This window comes from Antechinus flavipes, chromosome 1 (genome assembly GCF_016432865.1).
Source record: "Antechinus flavipes isolate AdamAnt ecotype Samford, QLD, Australia chromosome 1, AdamAnt_v2, whole genome shotgun sequence".
Classification (NCBI taxonomy): Eukaryota; Metazoa; Chordata; class Mammalia; order Dasyuromorphia; family Dasyuridae; genus Antechinus; species Antechinus flavipes.
In genome coordinates, this window is record NC_067398.1 from 186,755,350 (window position 1) to 186,772,426 (window position 17,077).

A 17,077-nucleotide genomic window follows, 5' to 3' on the forward strand; every position below is an offset into this window, starting at 1 on the left:
TTTTCATTCTTTTGGAGAGAAGGCTCTAACAGAAGGTGGGATGAAGGAAGGGGAGAATGGACAGGGAGCACAATTTTTAAGGAAGCTGGGGAACACAAAAAGCAGAGGTGAGTAGGGACAGCATTCCAGGAATGGGAAATAGTTGGTGAAAACATCTGTATCTAGAAATGGAATGTCATGTTCAAGAAATTACAAGAAGGTAGACCAGTGACAAGAAAACAAAGTATGTAGAGGGAAATAAATTTTAAGACGATGGAAAGGAGTCAGGTTATGAAAGATTTGAATTGCCAAACAGAGAATTTTATATTTAGTTGAAAATAATAGGGATCCACTGGAGTTTATTGAATAGAAGAGTGATGATATCAAACATGCTCTTTAGGAAAATCACTTTGTAGCTAAATAGGCAACAGACAGAAGTGGGGAGATTAGTTATATGGGAAGAGTGCGAGTGAAGAGTGAAAGATGATACCTATATTGTGAGATTAGATGAATGGAAGGATGGTGGCACCCTTCAAAGAAATAGGAAAGTTTGGAATAAGAAAGTTTTAGGGAAAAGATAATGAAGCTTCTGCCTTTTAAAGGCCTAGCATGCTCTGACATAAACCAAATAGGGAGCCAGAAATAAAAAACAGAGCCCCTCTCTGTGGTTAATGTATTTTGTGTTTTTCCTGTGGCCTTTCCTTGGCCATCAGAAATTCAAACTAGTGATACTAATTCTGGCTTTGTGCACTGAAGTGCAGAGTAATTAGGGACCCTCCAGGTTCCATAGATCCTGGATGTGATAAGAAAAGAGAAAAATAAAAATCTCACACTATTGTCAATGCACTTTTGATACCACTAGAGGGTGATAGGGCCTTCTTTAACATTCTCCAACCTTTAGGTAAAGCCTTAAAAATTGGAAGTTTAGATATTTTCCAGAGCAGGGGCTAAACCTATTCCCCATTTGCCATATTTGCATTTTCAAAGAATACCTAAAATTATCCAGAGCATAATATAATGCCTTTCATATTAGAGACAATCTCAAGACACATGAGATTAAGCCATGAGTTCCTAGCTTTAGATCTGAACAGAATTTTAGAGGTCATTTAGTCCATCCATCTCCTTTTACAGATGAGGAAGGTAAGAAGAGGAATTTTAAGCGACTTGCATCAAAGACATACAAGTAGTTGGGATAGAACAGAATCTTGAACCAAACTCCTCTGATTACACTCTCATGTCTCTTCTTCATCAATATTTGGACTAATGAATCAAGGAGTACAGTAGACAGAGCATGAGGATTGGGATCCGTAATACCTGAGTTCAAATCTGACCTTAGACACTTACTAATTTTGGCAGTGGGCAATCAGCTATCCTGTGACTGTCTCGATTTCCCCAACTGTAAAATAGAATAATAATACAATCTATTTCCCAGAGTTGTTATAAGTATCAAACCAGATATTTGGCAAGAGCTTAGCATAGTGCCTGGTAAATAGTAGATACTTAATAAATACTTGTTTTTCTCCTTGAAGGAAGTATTGTATCTTGAAAATGTTCCAGAATGAATTTCCAAGGTCAGATGTATGTACAAGTAAATTCTATCAAACATTTAATTTCATTACAATACTACATAAACTATTTGGAAAAATAGGTGAAGAAGGGGTCCTGCCAAATTCCTTTTATGACATAAATGTGGTGCTGATACCTAAGCCAGGAAGAACCAAAAAACAGAGAAAGAAAATTATAGGTCAATTTCCCTCATGGATATTGATTAAGTATTAGCAAAGAGATTACAGCAATCTGTCATCAGGATGATACCTTATGAACAAATGGTATTTATACTAGAAATGCAGGGCTGGTTCAAAACCAGGAAAACTATCAGCATAATTGACCATATCTATAACAAAACTGAACAGAAATCATATGATCATCTCAAAAGCTTTTGACAAAATGCAGCACTCATTCCTATTAAAAAATACTACAGAGCATAGGTATAAATAGAGTTTTCCTTAAAATGATAAGCATCATCTAAAATCCTCAACAAGCATTATGTATATTGGGGATAGGCTAGAAGCATTCCCAGTAAAATCAAGGATGAAACAAGGATGCCTATTATCACCACTATTATTCAATATTGCATTAGAAATGTTAGCTTTAGCAATAAGAAAAAAAAAAGAAATTGAAGGAATTAGAATAGGTAATGAAGAAACAAAACTATTACTCTTTGCAGATGATATAATGATATACTTGGAAAATCCCAGGGAATAAACTTAAAAACTACTTGAAACAATTAACAACTTTTGCAAAGTTGCAGGGTATAAAATAAACCCACATAAATCATCAGCATTTCTATATATTACCAATAAAATCCAACAGCAAGCGATAAAAAGAGAAATCCATTTTAAATAACTGTAGACAATATAAACTATTTGGGAGTCTGTCAAGACAAATCCAGAAACTATATGAACACAATATTTTCACACAAATAAAATTAGATCAAAACAACCGGAAAAATATCAGTATCTCATGGGTAGGCCAAAGTAATATAATAAAATTGACAATTCTATCTAAATTAGTTTACTTATTAAGTGTCATACCTATCAAACTGCCAAAAAATTGTTTTGTAGAGCTAGAAAAAAAAATAACAAAATTCATCTAGAAGAACAAAAAATCAAGAGCATCAAGGGGATAATGAAAAAAATGCAAAGGAAAGCAGCGTAACCATAACATACCTAAAATTATATATATATAAAAAACTATCATAAAGTGGCAGTCATCAAAAACATTGGTGTTAGCTATGAAATAAATATACTGTTGGATCAATGTAGTGGATCAAATACACAAAATACAGTTAAGTCAATGACTATAGTAATTTACTGTTTGTTAAGCCCAAAGACTACAGTTTCTGGGATAAGAGCTCAATATTTGACAAAAATTCCTTGAAAAACTAGAGAAGAGTCTGGTAGAAACTAGTCATAGATCAACATCTCACACTCTTTTCCAAGATAAGGTCAAAATGGATTCATGATATTATTGTTCAGTAAGAAATGATCAGCAGGATGATTTCAGAAAGGCCTGGGGAAACTTACATGAACTGATGCTGAGTGAAATGAGCAGGATCAGATGATCATTATATACTTCAACAACAATACTATATGATGATCAATTCTGATGGACGTGGCCATCTCCAGCAATGAGATGAACCAAATCAGTTCCAATGGAGCAGTAATGAATTGAACCAGCTACACCCAGCAAAAGAACTCTGGGAGATGACTAAGAACCATTACATTGAATTCCCAATCCCTATATTTTTGTCCACCTGGATTTTTTATTTCCTTCACAGGCTAATAGTACACTATTTCAAAGTCCGATTCTTTTTGTACAGCAAAATAACTGTTAGGACATTTATACTTATATTGTATTTAATTTATACTTAACACATTTAACATGTATTGGTCAACCTGCCATGGGGGGAAAGGGAGGAGGGAATTGGGGGAAGGAGAGGAAATTTGGAACGAAAGGTTTGGCAACTGTCAATGCTGTAAAATTACCCATAAATATAACTTGTAAATAAAAAGCTACTTGGGAAGGGATACTGAGTACATTTTAAGGATTAGTATTCTTCACTGTGACTTCACAATGCTTTTATTTTGTTGTAACTATATTTCTTGCCCTGTGAACTCAGCTACACATATTCTATATCTGGCATATAATTCCTCTTTACTTTTTTCTTTTTTTTTTTTTTCTTTTCTTTTGCTTTGTTTTGTTGAGGTTGGGGAAGGAATTAGTGAGGACTAGGGGAAATGTCTATCATATTATTGGTCATATGACTGAAATAAAATTAATAAAATTTTAAAGTTTTTTTCAGCCTCTACAATCTCACTTAGTGATTCCCTCCTTTTTACATCCTGTTTTTTACCTTTTAGCTGTTGCAATACTCCCCCTAAATTGATTCTCTGTCCTAATCTCTCTTTGCTCTTTCCAATACATCTTTCACATAGCTTTCAAAATGACTTCTGATGTTACTCCTCTGATAAAAAGTCGTCTGTGTTTTCCTGTTACTTCACACATAAAACAGAAACTTTGTATTCAAGGCTGTTTGATATCAAGCTCCAAACTGCTTTTCTCACCATATTTTAACATATTTCTATCAAATTGAACTGCCAGCTATTCCCCAAACCAGTATAGTCTTTCTTGTTTTATTTATTAGTACTTGCTAATTCTTCTTTGAAATGGACTCTTTCTACATATGTCTCTGCGGAAGTCCTCTCCCTTCAAAAGCCCAGCTTAGGTGTGACTTCCTCTATGAATTCTTTCCAGAGGAGTTACCTCTTTCCTAATCTTTTAGTTCTCTATTTTTACCTCTCCTATATGTATTTCTGATTCTAACTTGCTTTATATTTAGCTATGGATGTCTTGCCCTGTCCTTCATCTAAATCCCTAAATAAATTATAAGCTTTTTGTGGGCAGGTTTTCAATCATTTTTTATCTTTGTATCCCCTACATCTATCAAAGTATCCTGAACATGACATAAATTCATTGAAAAGGTAAGGCACCTTGCTTTAATGACAATAGTACCAGACTTGGAGTTATGAATTCTGTTTCTGACTTCAATATTTACTAGCTATGTGACATTGGGTTTTTTTAAATGTTCGGTGACTCAGTTTCCTCATCTGACTGAAGAATAGAAGTTAGAATAATTTAATTGACTGTTCTCATGATGCCTTCTCCTTTTTTTAACCTAGAGGATCTTTTCTATTGCTGGATCATCATCTATTTCTGATCCAATGAACATGGATATCCCAAGGATCCATTCAGAGCATCTTACTTTTTCTATAATCTCTCCCATGGTTTAAATTGATGCATGCCATGATCACTATGAAAGATATTTCATATATCCAACCTAATCTCTCTTCTTAATTCCATATCACCAATTGCTTGCTGGACATCTTTATCTAAATAGTTAATCTGAATCCTAAATTCATTCTGTTCAAAAGAGAAATGGTTTTCATTTTTTTTATTCTGCCTTTTCCAAACTTTCCTAATTTTTGTTGGAGCCATCTTTGTTATACACACATACACTTACACACACACACACACACACACACACACACACACACAAATTATAGCTATAAAATTGTTTACACTGACAAGAAATAATGATATATTAATATCATAATAGATAAAAGAAATTCAAATAGAAACAATTCTGAGGTTTCAGCTCTTACCCAATAAATTATCAAAGATAACACAATTGTGATATATTAGTTGTAAGAAAAGATGTAGAGTAATGTAAATTGGTATGACCATTCTGAAAAGCAATTTGGGATTACACAAAGAACATGATTGGAAAATCCATAAACTTTGGCCTGAGATTCTATTGCTATGCATAAACCCCTAAGAAATTAATGATAAAAATAAAAGCCTTAACATACCAAAAATACATACGATCACTTTTGTGATAAGCAAGGTGTTATGAGCCAGAACTCTGAACTTGAAACAAAGAATGCTTACAAGGTACTAAGTGGAGACAATGGTTAACTGGTTTAGCATGGTTCAGTATGATTGATTTAATCCTACAACAAATAATGGTTTCCTAGTGATATAATGATTGGTGTATATTCAGTATGGGGTATATAAGCAGGGACTGAGAGCCACAGAGGAGAGAGCTAGAGAAAGAATCAGAGAAGACAAAGGACTGGCAGCAGGAGCTCAAGCTCTCGGAACCAAGGAGAGAGATAGGACTCTAAGAAAGCTAACTGGGCCCCAGGAAAGGAGACAAGACTTTGAAAGAGATAATAAAAGATTTGGATTTTAACACTTAGCTATTCTTGTGGTGATTGTGGAACTGAAACGAAGGCTGCTCCCAGGGACCCCCAGGAAACAGAAATAGAGAACATTTGGGCATCTGAACATGGGACCAAGAACCTACATCTATGAAATTAGGGTGAGTACAAGAAGGAAACTTTGTAAAGGGTTAAAGTAGTATTCCAGTTAAATGAGACAAATGTTTAGAAAGGAGACTTCTCCACCACAAAGGAAATTTGTTGAAAGCTTGGTTAAACTCATTAAAAGCCAAGGTTTGATTGTAACTTGGGAACAGATCATTGAACTTTTAGAAACATTACAATACACATCTCCTTGGTTCTCTAAGGAAAAAGAATTAGATCTAGAGGAGTGGAAATTAGTAGGAGAGCAACTATGTAAATACCACAATGATAATGGACCTGACTCAATTTCTAAAGAAACACTTTATATATATAACTTAATACAATTGGCTTTAGGAAATTATATAAGTACTAGAATAAGGAAAAAGAAGAAAGTGCAGAAGGGGGAGGAAATTAGTAAACTAGGTGAAAAGGATGAAGAATTAGACAAAAAAGGAGTTAAGTACAATTCTGAGTGTGGTGCTTCACAGCAGAAGCCATTAGGGCATTCCCCATCTCATGACCCTTCCCCATCAATTAACCCTTCATGGATGGAGGGAGAAGGAGGAGGGGGAGAGGCAGTGACACAATCAGCACCATCTATGAAGCAGCCTATGATAAGATTACAAAAGAAACTGGTTCAGGCTAAGAAAGAAGGACAAGATATATCTGATTTAAAAATAAATGCATACCCTGTGATTGAAGAGCTTGATTCTTCAGGTCAACAAAGGAAATGATACACTCCTTTTGATCTGGAAAAAATTAAGGATTTGAAAAAGGGTTGTACTCTTTATGGGGCTACATCATCTTATGTTAAAATGTTACTAGATAATTTGGCTTATGAAATCTTAACCCCTAGTAATTGGAAATCCATAGCAAGGACATGTTTAGAACTTGAACAAAACTTGTTGTGGCTTTTGGAGTATAGTGAATTATGCAGGATACAAGCCCAACACAATAAGCAAACTGGAATTAATATACAAATCACCTTTGACCAACTAGCAGGTGAAGGTCAGCAGACAATTCAGCACAAATTAATTACCCCATAGCAGCATATGAGCAAATTGCTCCTGCTGCAATAAAAGCATGGGGCTCCCTCCCAGGAAAAGATTGAAAGGAAACCTTCACAAAAATAGAGCAAGGTCCCAATGAACCTTTTGCTGATTTTGTAGGCCATCTGCAAACAGCTGTCACAAGAACCATTAGAGAAAATGCAATTACAAGAATTATGATCAGACAACTGGCTAAGGAAAATGTAATGAAGTTTGAAGAAAAATTATAGGGGGACTACACAAAGATGCTCCTTTAGAGGAGATCATAAGATGCTGTGCCACATTTGGGCACAAATGTTTATTATACCCAGGCTATGATGATGAACATGGGAAGAAAGGTCCCTTGTGGCAAGGGACTTCTAGAGAGACTTGCCAATAATTTTAATGTGGAAAAATAGGACATCTGAGAGCTCAGTGTAGGTATAAAGATAGAGTGAGAGGACAGGGCGAGAGAATAAGACCCCAAACCCCATGTCCAAAATGCAACCAAGGTTTCCACTGGGCCTCAGAATATAGATTGATCCAGGAAAATGAGAGGCGGGGCCCAGCTTCTGGGCCCCAAGTGAGGCATGGTGGCAGCTGAGGTTACACCCAGAGCATCTTTAGAAATTCAATATTAAGATATGATCAACCAGCCAAAAAGCAATCAGATGGGAGAAAGGGATTACCTGATCAATCAACAGAAAAGCAATCAAATAGCAGAAAGGGATTACAATTAGGAAGAATACAGCTTTTTTAATCCATCAGAAGGGCAATGTCCAGTGAGAGCAGGTCCAATGTAATTGCCAGGTTATGAGGAGAGATTTAGAAGTGGTAAATAGGAGGGACCAGATAGGTTAACTGCTTAGGGAAGAAGGTTTGCTTGTATTTCTACAGATGGAGAAGGAATCAGATGGGTGCCAACAAGCTGTATTCACCTTGTCCATCAGAGAGAGACAGAAAAAAGAGAAAAACCTCAAAACAAAGGAGAAGACCTAAGAAACATCTGACACTGAAAGAACATGGCTGATAATAAGACTGTTACAGAACTTCAAAACCCACAGGAATCATTGAATTCCCTGAGATGAAAAATTGTTGATAAGACTGTTGCAGAACTTTAAAACTAGCAGGAATCATTGCATTTCCTAAGATGAAAAATTGTTGATAAGTCTGTTGCAGAACTTCAAAACCCACAGGAATTATTGGATTCCCTAAGATGAAATAATTGTTGATGAGACTATTGCAGGACTTCAAAACTTGCAGGAATCATTGGCTTCCTGGCACATGAAGTAATGGACAATAGATTCTTTTTGGACTATTTCTAGAACATATGGACATGTATAATTCTTCATGTTTATTCATGTTATTTGTTACATCACTGCTAGCCTGTGTTACTACGTGCTTATGTAATTATGTGTAATACCTGCTATGTTGACGTTATATATACCTGTTTCAAATGAGGCCCTTCAGAAACCCACTAATCTGATGTGATTTCCCATTTCCCTTTGGTGTTTTCATCTCCCTTTCTGAGATGTCAGGAAAGGCATGATCACTTCCTTTTATGGTGTTTTCACCCTTTTTTGAGGAGTCAAGGAAGGCATGATCACTTCCTTTTTTGGGATTCTCACCTCCTTGAGAAATCAGGGAAAGTATGATCTTCTATGTTCTAAAAACAAACAAACAAACAAAAAAAAAAAGTGGGAAATGTTATGGGCCAGAACGCTGAACTTGAAACAAAGAATTCTTACAAGGTACTAAGTGGAATTGATAGAGACAATGGTTATCTGGTTTAGCATGGTTCAGTATAATTGATTTAATCCTACAACAAATAATGGTTTCCTAGTGATATAATGATTGGTGTATACTCAGTGTGGAGCATATAAGCAGGGACTGAGAGCCAAAGAGAAGGGAGCTAGAGAAAGAAGCAGAGAAGACAAAGTACTGGCAGCAGGAGTTCAAGCTCTCAGAACCAAGGAGAGAGATGGGCCTCCAAGAAAGCTAATTGGGCCCCAGGAAAGGAGACAAGACTTTGAAAGAGATAGTAAAGGATTTGGACTTTAACACCTGGCTACTCGTGTGATGATTACTGAACTGAAAGAAAGGCTGCTCCCAGAGACCTCCAGGAAACAGAAACAGAGAATATTACAGTGAGAGAGGTGAGAGAGGACTAAAGAGCAGTACTGTGATTTCTTGTGATTTTATTGGTACAGGAGGTTCATAGGTGAGAACACTCTACCAATTCGGATCTGCACCTTCTCTGTAATGAAAAGATAATGAAGAGAGGATATTGAGTTCAATTTTGGATATGTTGAATTTGAGGTAAATGGGAAATCCAAATAGACATGTCCAGAAAAAGTCAATTGGAAATTTGAAATCAGAATTCAAGGAAATAAGCAGGAATAGTGATTTAGATTTGGAAGTCAGAGAGATAAGTGGCCTTAGGAAACAATTATATTTCAAAGATGAGAGTTTTAGAGATAAGAGAATGGGAAAACAAAATCTTGTGATTCAGCCAATCTTAAGGATTGTGCAGAAGAAAGAGAAACAACAAAGGAAGTTTAAAAATTTTTTCAAAAAGAGAGGAAGAGAATAAGAAAGATCAATGGCATGGAAGCCAAGGGAGGAGAGTGTCCCACCTCTGTCCTTTATGAATTGTGTGATATTGGATAAGTCATGAAAATGCTCAGAACTGGGGGGGAGGAAGTTTCCATCTGAAAATAAAGAAAATAACACTGTTAGCACTTATCCCACAAGGTAATTTCAAAGGTCAAAACATGTAATGTAAAATATCAAAAAGTTTTATTAATTATATCCCTGAAATCCCTCCTTTCTCCACCCCAATCAATTTCCACTATTCACTACTTGTAAATCCTCATATCTGGATTGAGGATTTTCCACTATTTGAGTTCTCTAGTTCTATATCAGGATAGTAAATTATCGTTGAAAAGATCACAAAAATTGAATTGATTTAACTTATTGTAAATTCATAGCATAAGAGTACTTTGCATACTTCTTTATCATCTACTTCTCATACTTCTATATCATCTCCTAGCTATCTCATTTTCTACAGTGATTGTTGCAAATGTTTTCTTTTCTCCTTGTTGCTTCTCTTCCTTTTTTAGTAGCAACTGTCCAAGTCTTCTATTTCAATGAAAAGACTGAGATTACTCAATATGAACTGCCTCAGGTATCTCTAGGTATCAAAATTATTATATCTCTTTATTAAGGCTAATATCTCTAAAAAACCTTTGGTCTTACTGCTTCTAATATCTTCTAGGAACTTGCTCTAATAGCTAGCCTCTCTCCTTAAAGCATCCTCAATTTCTTTCTTTTCACTTGTCCCTTCCCATTTGCCTATCAAAATGCTCAGGTTTCTTATAGACACACACACACACACACACACATACACACACACTCACTCACACTCTTTCTTTGACATTTTTACTTCATCCAATTTAGCTGCCATATTTCCCTCCTCCCTATCTCCTCCTCTTCTCTTTCCTCCTAGGTAAAGCACTGTTGAGTTCTAGGACTACAATAAGGTAGATGAGTTCAAATACAACCTTAAACACTAGCTATGTGATTCTAAGCAAGTCACTAAATCAGTCTGCTCCAGTTTTCTTATTTATAAAATGCGATCATAACAGTCATTCTTCCCAGAGTGGCTGTGAGGATCTAATGAGATATTTGTAAAGTGCTATATTAATGTTATCTGGCTACTCTGTAGTTATCTATACAAAATCTCCATTTTCTCACTATCTGCTCTCTCTTTAATCCCAAAGTCAGTGAAGAGAATGACACAGAAACAGATAGAGAAAAAAGATGAAATGGAAATGGAGAGATAAAGATCATGGAACACATTTTCAAATACTTAAAGGGTTGACATTTAGATATGAAATTTTATTTTTCTGCATGGACACGAACTTGGAGCAATGGGCAGAAATTGTAAAGAGACAGATTTATAAATTAAATCATTTATTCTTCATGCAAATTTAAATTCATTTTCTCCCAGTACCCCTTGTTGATTATAATTTTTTTATTATGGTCAGTTAAGAATATTTTCAATATTTCTGTCTTTCTGAGGTTTCTGGTAGATGCTTAGTTTCATGTCCTGATAGAGGGTTAGTTTCAATAAAGGTTTCACAGACAACCAAGAAATGTATATAATCTTTTCCATTTCCATTCATTAATTACTAGATATTATATATATATATATATCTTTTCTAAAAAAAAATCAAAACAAAAATAAAAACCTATTTGGGCTCAAACTTTGTGGATTTCTTTTCTGTGTGATTTAACTAGTTGCAAAAGGTAACACCTAGAAGGCTATTACTATTTTATCTTCTTTTAATTATTATAGTTTTCTCCCTAAAATTTGATTAATCTTCAATTGAAATATTTGGATTCTGTGTCATTCCATGAATATATGTTAAGCAGTTCTATCTTTTCATGACATATAATACCTTTAAATACAATTTATCTCATTTTTATCTTTTTATCTCATTTAAATATATCTATTTTTATTGATGCCTTCAAGACCAACCCATCTCTGAAAAGATTCCCCTTCTGTTTCTAACAAAGGATTACCCAGTCTGAAAACCTCTCAGGAAGGTGAGACCCCCCCACCTCTCAAGGTGAAGCATTCTACTAAACAATTGCTGTCACTTTTACATTTCACCATTAATTCCTTAGGTCTGGCTATGCAACCAGTTCTGTATTCATCTCGTATCATCATCTAATTCTATCTTTTGCATGAGAATGGCATGGGAAATTGTATCAATAACTTTGTTAAAATTGAATCATCATTTCTCTCATCTACTACGTTAATAAAGTTGTCCAAAAAAAGGAAATTATGTTAGTCTGGCAAGACTTATATCTGAAGAAACCACATTGACTCTTTGGATTAACCACTTCCTACTCTAGAGGTTCAAATAACCACATATTTAAGGATTTGTTCCAGAATTGTCCCAGGAATCTGAGTCGATATCATAGGCCTATGATTTGAAAACTTTCTTCCATTTTTTAAAAATCTTTGCAACAATTCTCTCTAATAAAGGTCTGATATGTCAGATATGTAGGGAATGGATTCAAATACATAAGAACAAGATTGATTCCCAAATAGATAAATAATCAAAGAAAATAAATAAATAATACACAGAAGAAGAAAGTCATGAAAGAAGAAAGAAATCCCATATATATAAAAGGAATGTTTCATGTCATTAATAATAATAGAAATGAAAATTAAAACAAACTTGAGGTTTCACCTCACATCAATCAAATTAGCAAAAAAGAAAAAAAGAATCCCAGTTGTTCAAGAAGGGATAGAGAAGATTTATATGTGTGTTTTGTTATGGCAAAAAAGGTACACAATAATTGGGGGAAAGTAGAACAAAATATAGTGTATGTATGTGTTTATAAGTTGTGTATATATATGGGAATATTATTATGTTATAAAGAATAAAAAAGTCACAGAAATGTGAGAGAACTTTTGTGAACTGATACAGAGTGAAGTGAGCAGAACCAAGAGAATATATTATGTTTTGACTGCAACATTGTAAAGAAAAAAATTATGAGTCATAACTCCAGGAGACTAATGTTGAGTCATGCTTTCCACTTCTTGACAGGAAGATAATAGCCTAAAGACATAGATTGAGGCATATATTTTAGAAAACAGCCAATGTTTAGATTTGTTTTGTTTGACTATTCTTATTTGTTATAAAGGAGAGTTTTTGGAGAGTGGCAAGTATTATTGGAGAGAGTTGGGGAAGAGGGGTAGTGATGATGATACTCCCAAAAAGAAGAAAAGAAAAAAAAATAAGAACAATAAATCACTTTTAAAATATACAGAAGAAAGGAAAAGGAAATTCAGAGGGAACACAAACAGGGCAGTGCTGCTGGAAATATATTAAATTTTATATATGTACATATATTTAAAAAACAAAGCATAACAGATTTTCACAGTGTCATAAAAAATCCTCTTTATTCATTCTTCTTATAAAGAAATTTGCGTGTATGTTAATGTTTGCTAAATTCATAATAACAAAGTTTTTAAAAATAAAAAAATAGAACTTTAAAAAAATGTTACAGCAAAGTAAATGAGAATCCACAATTAAAATTCAATCCAATCTTGAAACAACTTTTGGAAATTCCTCCTGGTAGTTTACATAAATCTCTCTTGTTAAAGCCTAAACCTATTTGGTCTTGTTCTAACCTAACTGGAAACTTAAGAATAGATAGTTATTCACTATTTCAAAGTACTATCCTTCATGTACTTAATTTTGATTGCAATTAAATACACACACACACATACACAAACACGAATATATATTTCCCTTATAACTACATTGTTTGAATAATTGAAGACCCTTAACCAAGTATCATTTTTAACTTTTTTTGTTCCAATGTGTCAATTAGAAAATAATCTGCTTTTAAATCATCACTCCCCAAAAAGAGATTTTTTTTTGACAGTAAATAAAGAAATTTATTTTCACTTATCCTGTTCTTACCCTTATCTTTTAGAACCCTGATTAATCAATGTTACTGAAGTCACTAAAGTTTAATCTTAGAAATGGAAATGTGTATTTGAACCATACTAAATGGAACCCTAAGCAGCTAGATGACTCAGTGGAGAGAGTACCAGGAAGTTAAGAAGACTCATCTTTCTGAATTCAACTCTAACTTCCGCCACTTCTTAGCTTAATGAGCCTGGGCAAGTCATTAATTCTGTGTGCCTCAATTCCCTCATCTGTAAAATGATCTGAAGAAGAAAAAGGCCAATCACTCCAGTATCTTTGCCAAGAAAAACACAAAATAGAAGAGTTGAACATGACAGAACAATTTCCCCAACTCAACAGACATATCTCCACCTGTTCTTCACTTATTTTTCCAACTTGGGCTATCAATTTAACCCAATATTAATTTAATTGTTTTGTAGGCTGCTCAAAAATAATTGTTTAGAATTCTGTACCATTTAACATTCTATTTAAGCTTAACATATTTCTTAGTATAGAAAAATGTCATGATTGGTCATCAATATGACTCATTTGGGGCTGTTACAACCACACCCAACCCACACTACACTGTATGTACTTTGTTCAGATTTAACCCCAGAAATATGGCCCTGAGAAATTGATTTAACATCTTTGGGCCTCAAGTTTCTCATCTGTAAAATGTAGACAACAATAGTACCTCATAATATTTTTGTAAATTTCAAATGACATCATGACAAGTGCTTTGCAAACACAATGCTAAGTAAATGTGAATTATTGTCACATATGGCCAAATTAGCATTTGCCTCTTTACAAAAGGGCATTTTGAAGGCCTGAAACTCTCTTTCAAGGGTTGCTGGGGTCTTTTCTTTATAAGACTATTTCTCTATGGTCCAACTTTATTTTCAACTACTACTAAAAAGAAGAATAGAAATGAATAGCCTGAAGTAAGTAATATGAACTGGAAGAGGTAAAGACTTGATAGCAAGATGCTGTAGCCAATGAAAGAAGATAGCTTCTACTTGATATTTTTTCAATTCAGCATTTCAGATGTGACCACATAACTCCAAGATTTCCACTCCAGACAAGCTTGGACTTATGATCCTGGTTTCATTTATTTAATTATTTATTTTGTAATTGGTCTTTTTTGATCTTTGGCAAAAAAAGATAAATTCTGAAATGGACATGTCTAGGCCTAGGGATATCTGTGGGTTTGAGAGTTCTAGAGTCCTTAAGCCCCAAACAATCAGACCTGAATATCGGTTAGGGGAAGAAACCCTGATGACTACTCCCATACTCTTGGAGAGAATAGACATTAACAAAATGACTGCTTCAAAGCCGGCTGTTTTGACAATATACAATGGGTCAATTAGTTGTTTGGATAATGCAAAGTCATAGTAAAATGCAAAATGCCTAAAAACCAGTCTTTCCAAATGTTGTTTTCATGAGGCTTAAATGTTTAATACTTAAATAAGTATCAGTCTCCCAGTAGATTGTAAGAGTAGTTATGTTACCAAATCCTGTTTTTAGGTTATTCTGCAAATGCACCTTTCGTTTATCATTATTTTGTGTAGGAACAAATTATCCTTCCATACCTTTCATATTATACATTGAGTAACTTTTTACTCCCATTTTTGGTGGGATACATTAAATGAGCTTTAGTCTAAGTTAGACATATCAAATATACATCCTGGAAGGCATATGCAATCCACAACTCTCTCCCAAGTAACCTGAATCAGATTAAAATGTACTTCTTATCTTATTTGAATATTTTGCTGTATTATTTTTTTAAAAAGAAACATGTTATTTTCCAAATTAATTTGCAGCCTAAAAGGATCCTTATATATGTTTTAGTGGATCCCAGTTCTATTTGCATGTGACACTTGTGCTCCAAGTTATAAGCCAATTTGTTCCTTAGGCTCCAGGGTCTAGGCAAATGAAGAATGATCTCTCTCTCTCTCTCCCCCTCATCCCATCTCTCTTTCTCTCTCTTTTTATCTCTCTCTATCTTTCTCTGCCTCTTGTCTTTGTCTTTATCTCTCTGTGTCTTTCTGTCTGTATCTCTTATCTCTCTCCTTTTCCCCTCCTCTTGTTTCAAAGAGTCTCCAAGGAGATTCCACTGCTGCCCTATGTGACACATTCCCGTGTCTAACAATTTCTGCTTTTTTATATGTGTATTTTCTAAATTTCTGCTGTCAGGGACTTCTTCCTCATTTCACCTCATGTTTCTATATAAAGATAGTCCACTTCATTTTTTTCCTAAGTGAAAAATAAATAAAACAATCTAAACTCTTTTCCCTGGCTTTCAAAGTCTTTTGGAATTTAGTCTTATCTGACTTATTTGGCATTATTCTTAAAAATCACAATGCAAAATCACAGATACTAGGTAGATAGTAGTAAATAAGAATCAAAAGCCCACAGAAATTTAGTTGGAAGGAGCCTCAGCACAGATATTCAATTAAGCCCATATTTTAAAAAGCAAACAAACAAAAACACTACAATGTAGTTGATAAGCAGTCCTAAAGCCTTTCCCTACATAGCTCTGATGAAGGAAGGGGAACTCCTTATTTTTTTTCCAAAAGTCCATTAACTCAAATTTATGAAGGACTTAAAGATTTACAAGTACTTTTTACATAACATCCCTGTGAAATGGATATTATTGCTACCATCTTACACTAAGGAAACTGAGTGATTCAGTTCAGTTCACAGAGCTATTAAGAATTGGACCTGGGATTTAGAAAGACAGGTTTAAATCCAAATGCCAAATCCTATATTCTTTCTACTATATTATGCTAGTTATTATTACTCTTACAGTTATAAATGACTTAGCTGAAAGTGTATCACCTATAGTTGTTTTAAATAAAATATAAAATATTAGTGGTATGGAGAAATGGGGAGGGGAAGGAAAGAAGAAAAATTCAAATGAAATGAGAAAATGGTAAAGGAGGGTAAAAGAATAAGAATAGAAGATGTCACTCTATATAAAGTTGTTATCACTTCATACCCCCAATCTTGAATAGCCTTTTGGTCTGGGTGAGCTGCAAGTTTCAAATAAAATTCTACCTTCTGTGAGAAGCAAATTTTAATAGTAACACTTACACTTAATCTTGTACTGCCCTGGACTAGTTTCTTATTAACTGCCAGGGTCAGAATATATTTTAGAAATCACTTAGCCCAACTCTCTCCTTACACAAATAAGGAAGTTGAGGCCTATATAGTAAAGTGATTTGCTCAAAGATATTATGTGGTAGATCTGAAACTTTAAACTAGGTTTCCTGAAATTCAATCCCACAAAATTTCAGAGATATAAAGAACCTCAGAGTTCATCTAGTCTACCCCATACCAGGTAAAAATCCTTTCTACAACATATCCAACAAGTCCAACGTTTTCTTCAACACCTGCAGTGGAAGAAAATGTCCTCTCTCAGGAAAATTTATTATTGAATTTCTGGACATCAAATCTAAATTCACTTCTTGGCAACTTCCCCCATTACTTTTGGAACCAATGACTTCCCCCCAATCTCCTGTTCTCAAATCACAAGTCTCCTCTACTCAAGACTAAGTATGAACTTGAAGTCCTTTACAATACTGGTTGTCCTGCTCTGACTTATTTCCAATCTAGAATTGAACTCAAAATTCTAGATGCTATCTGACAT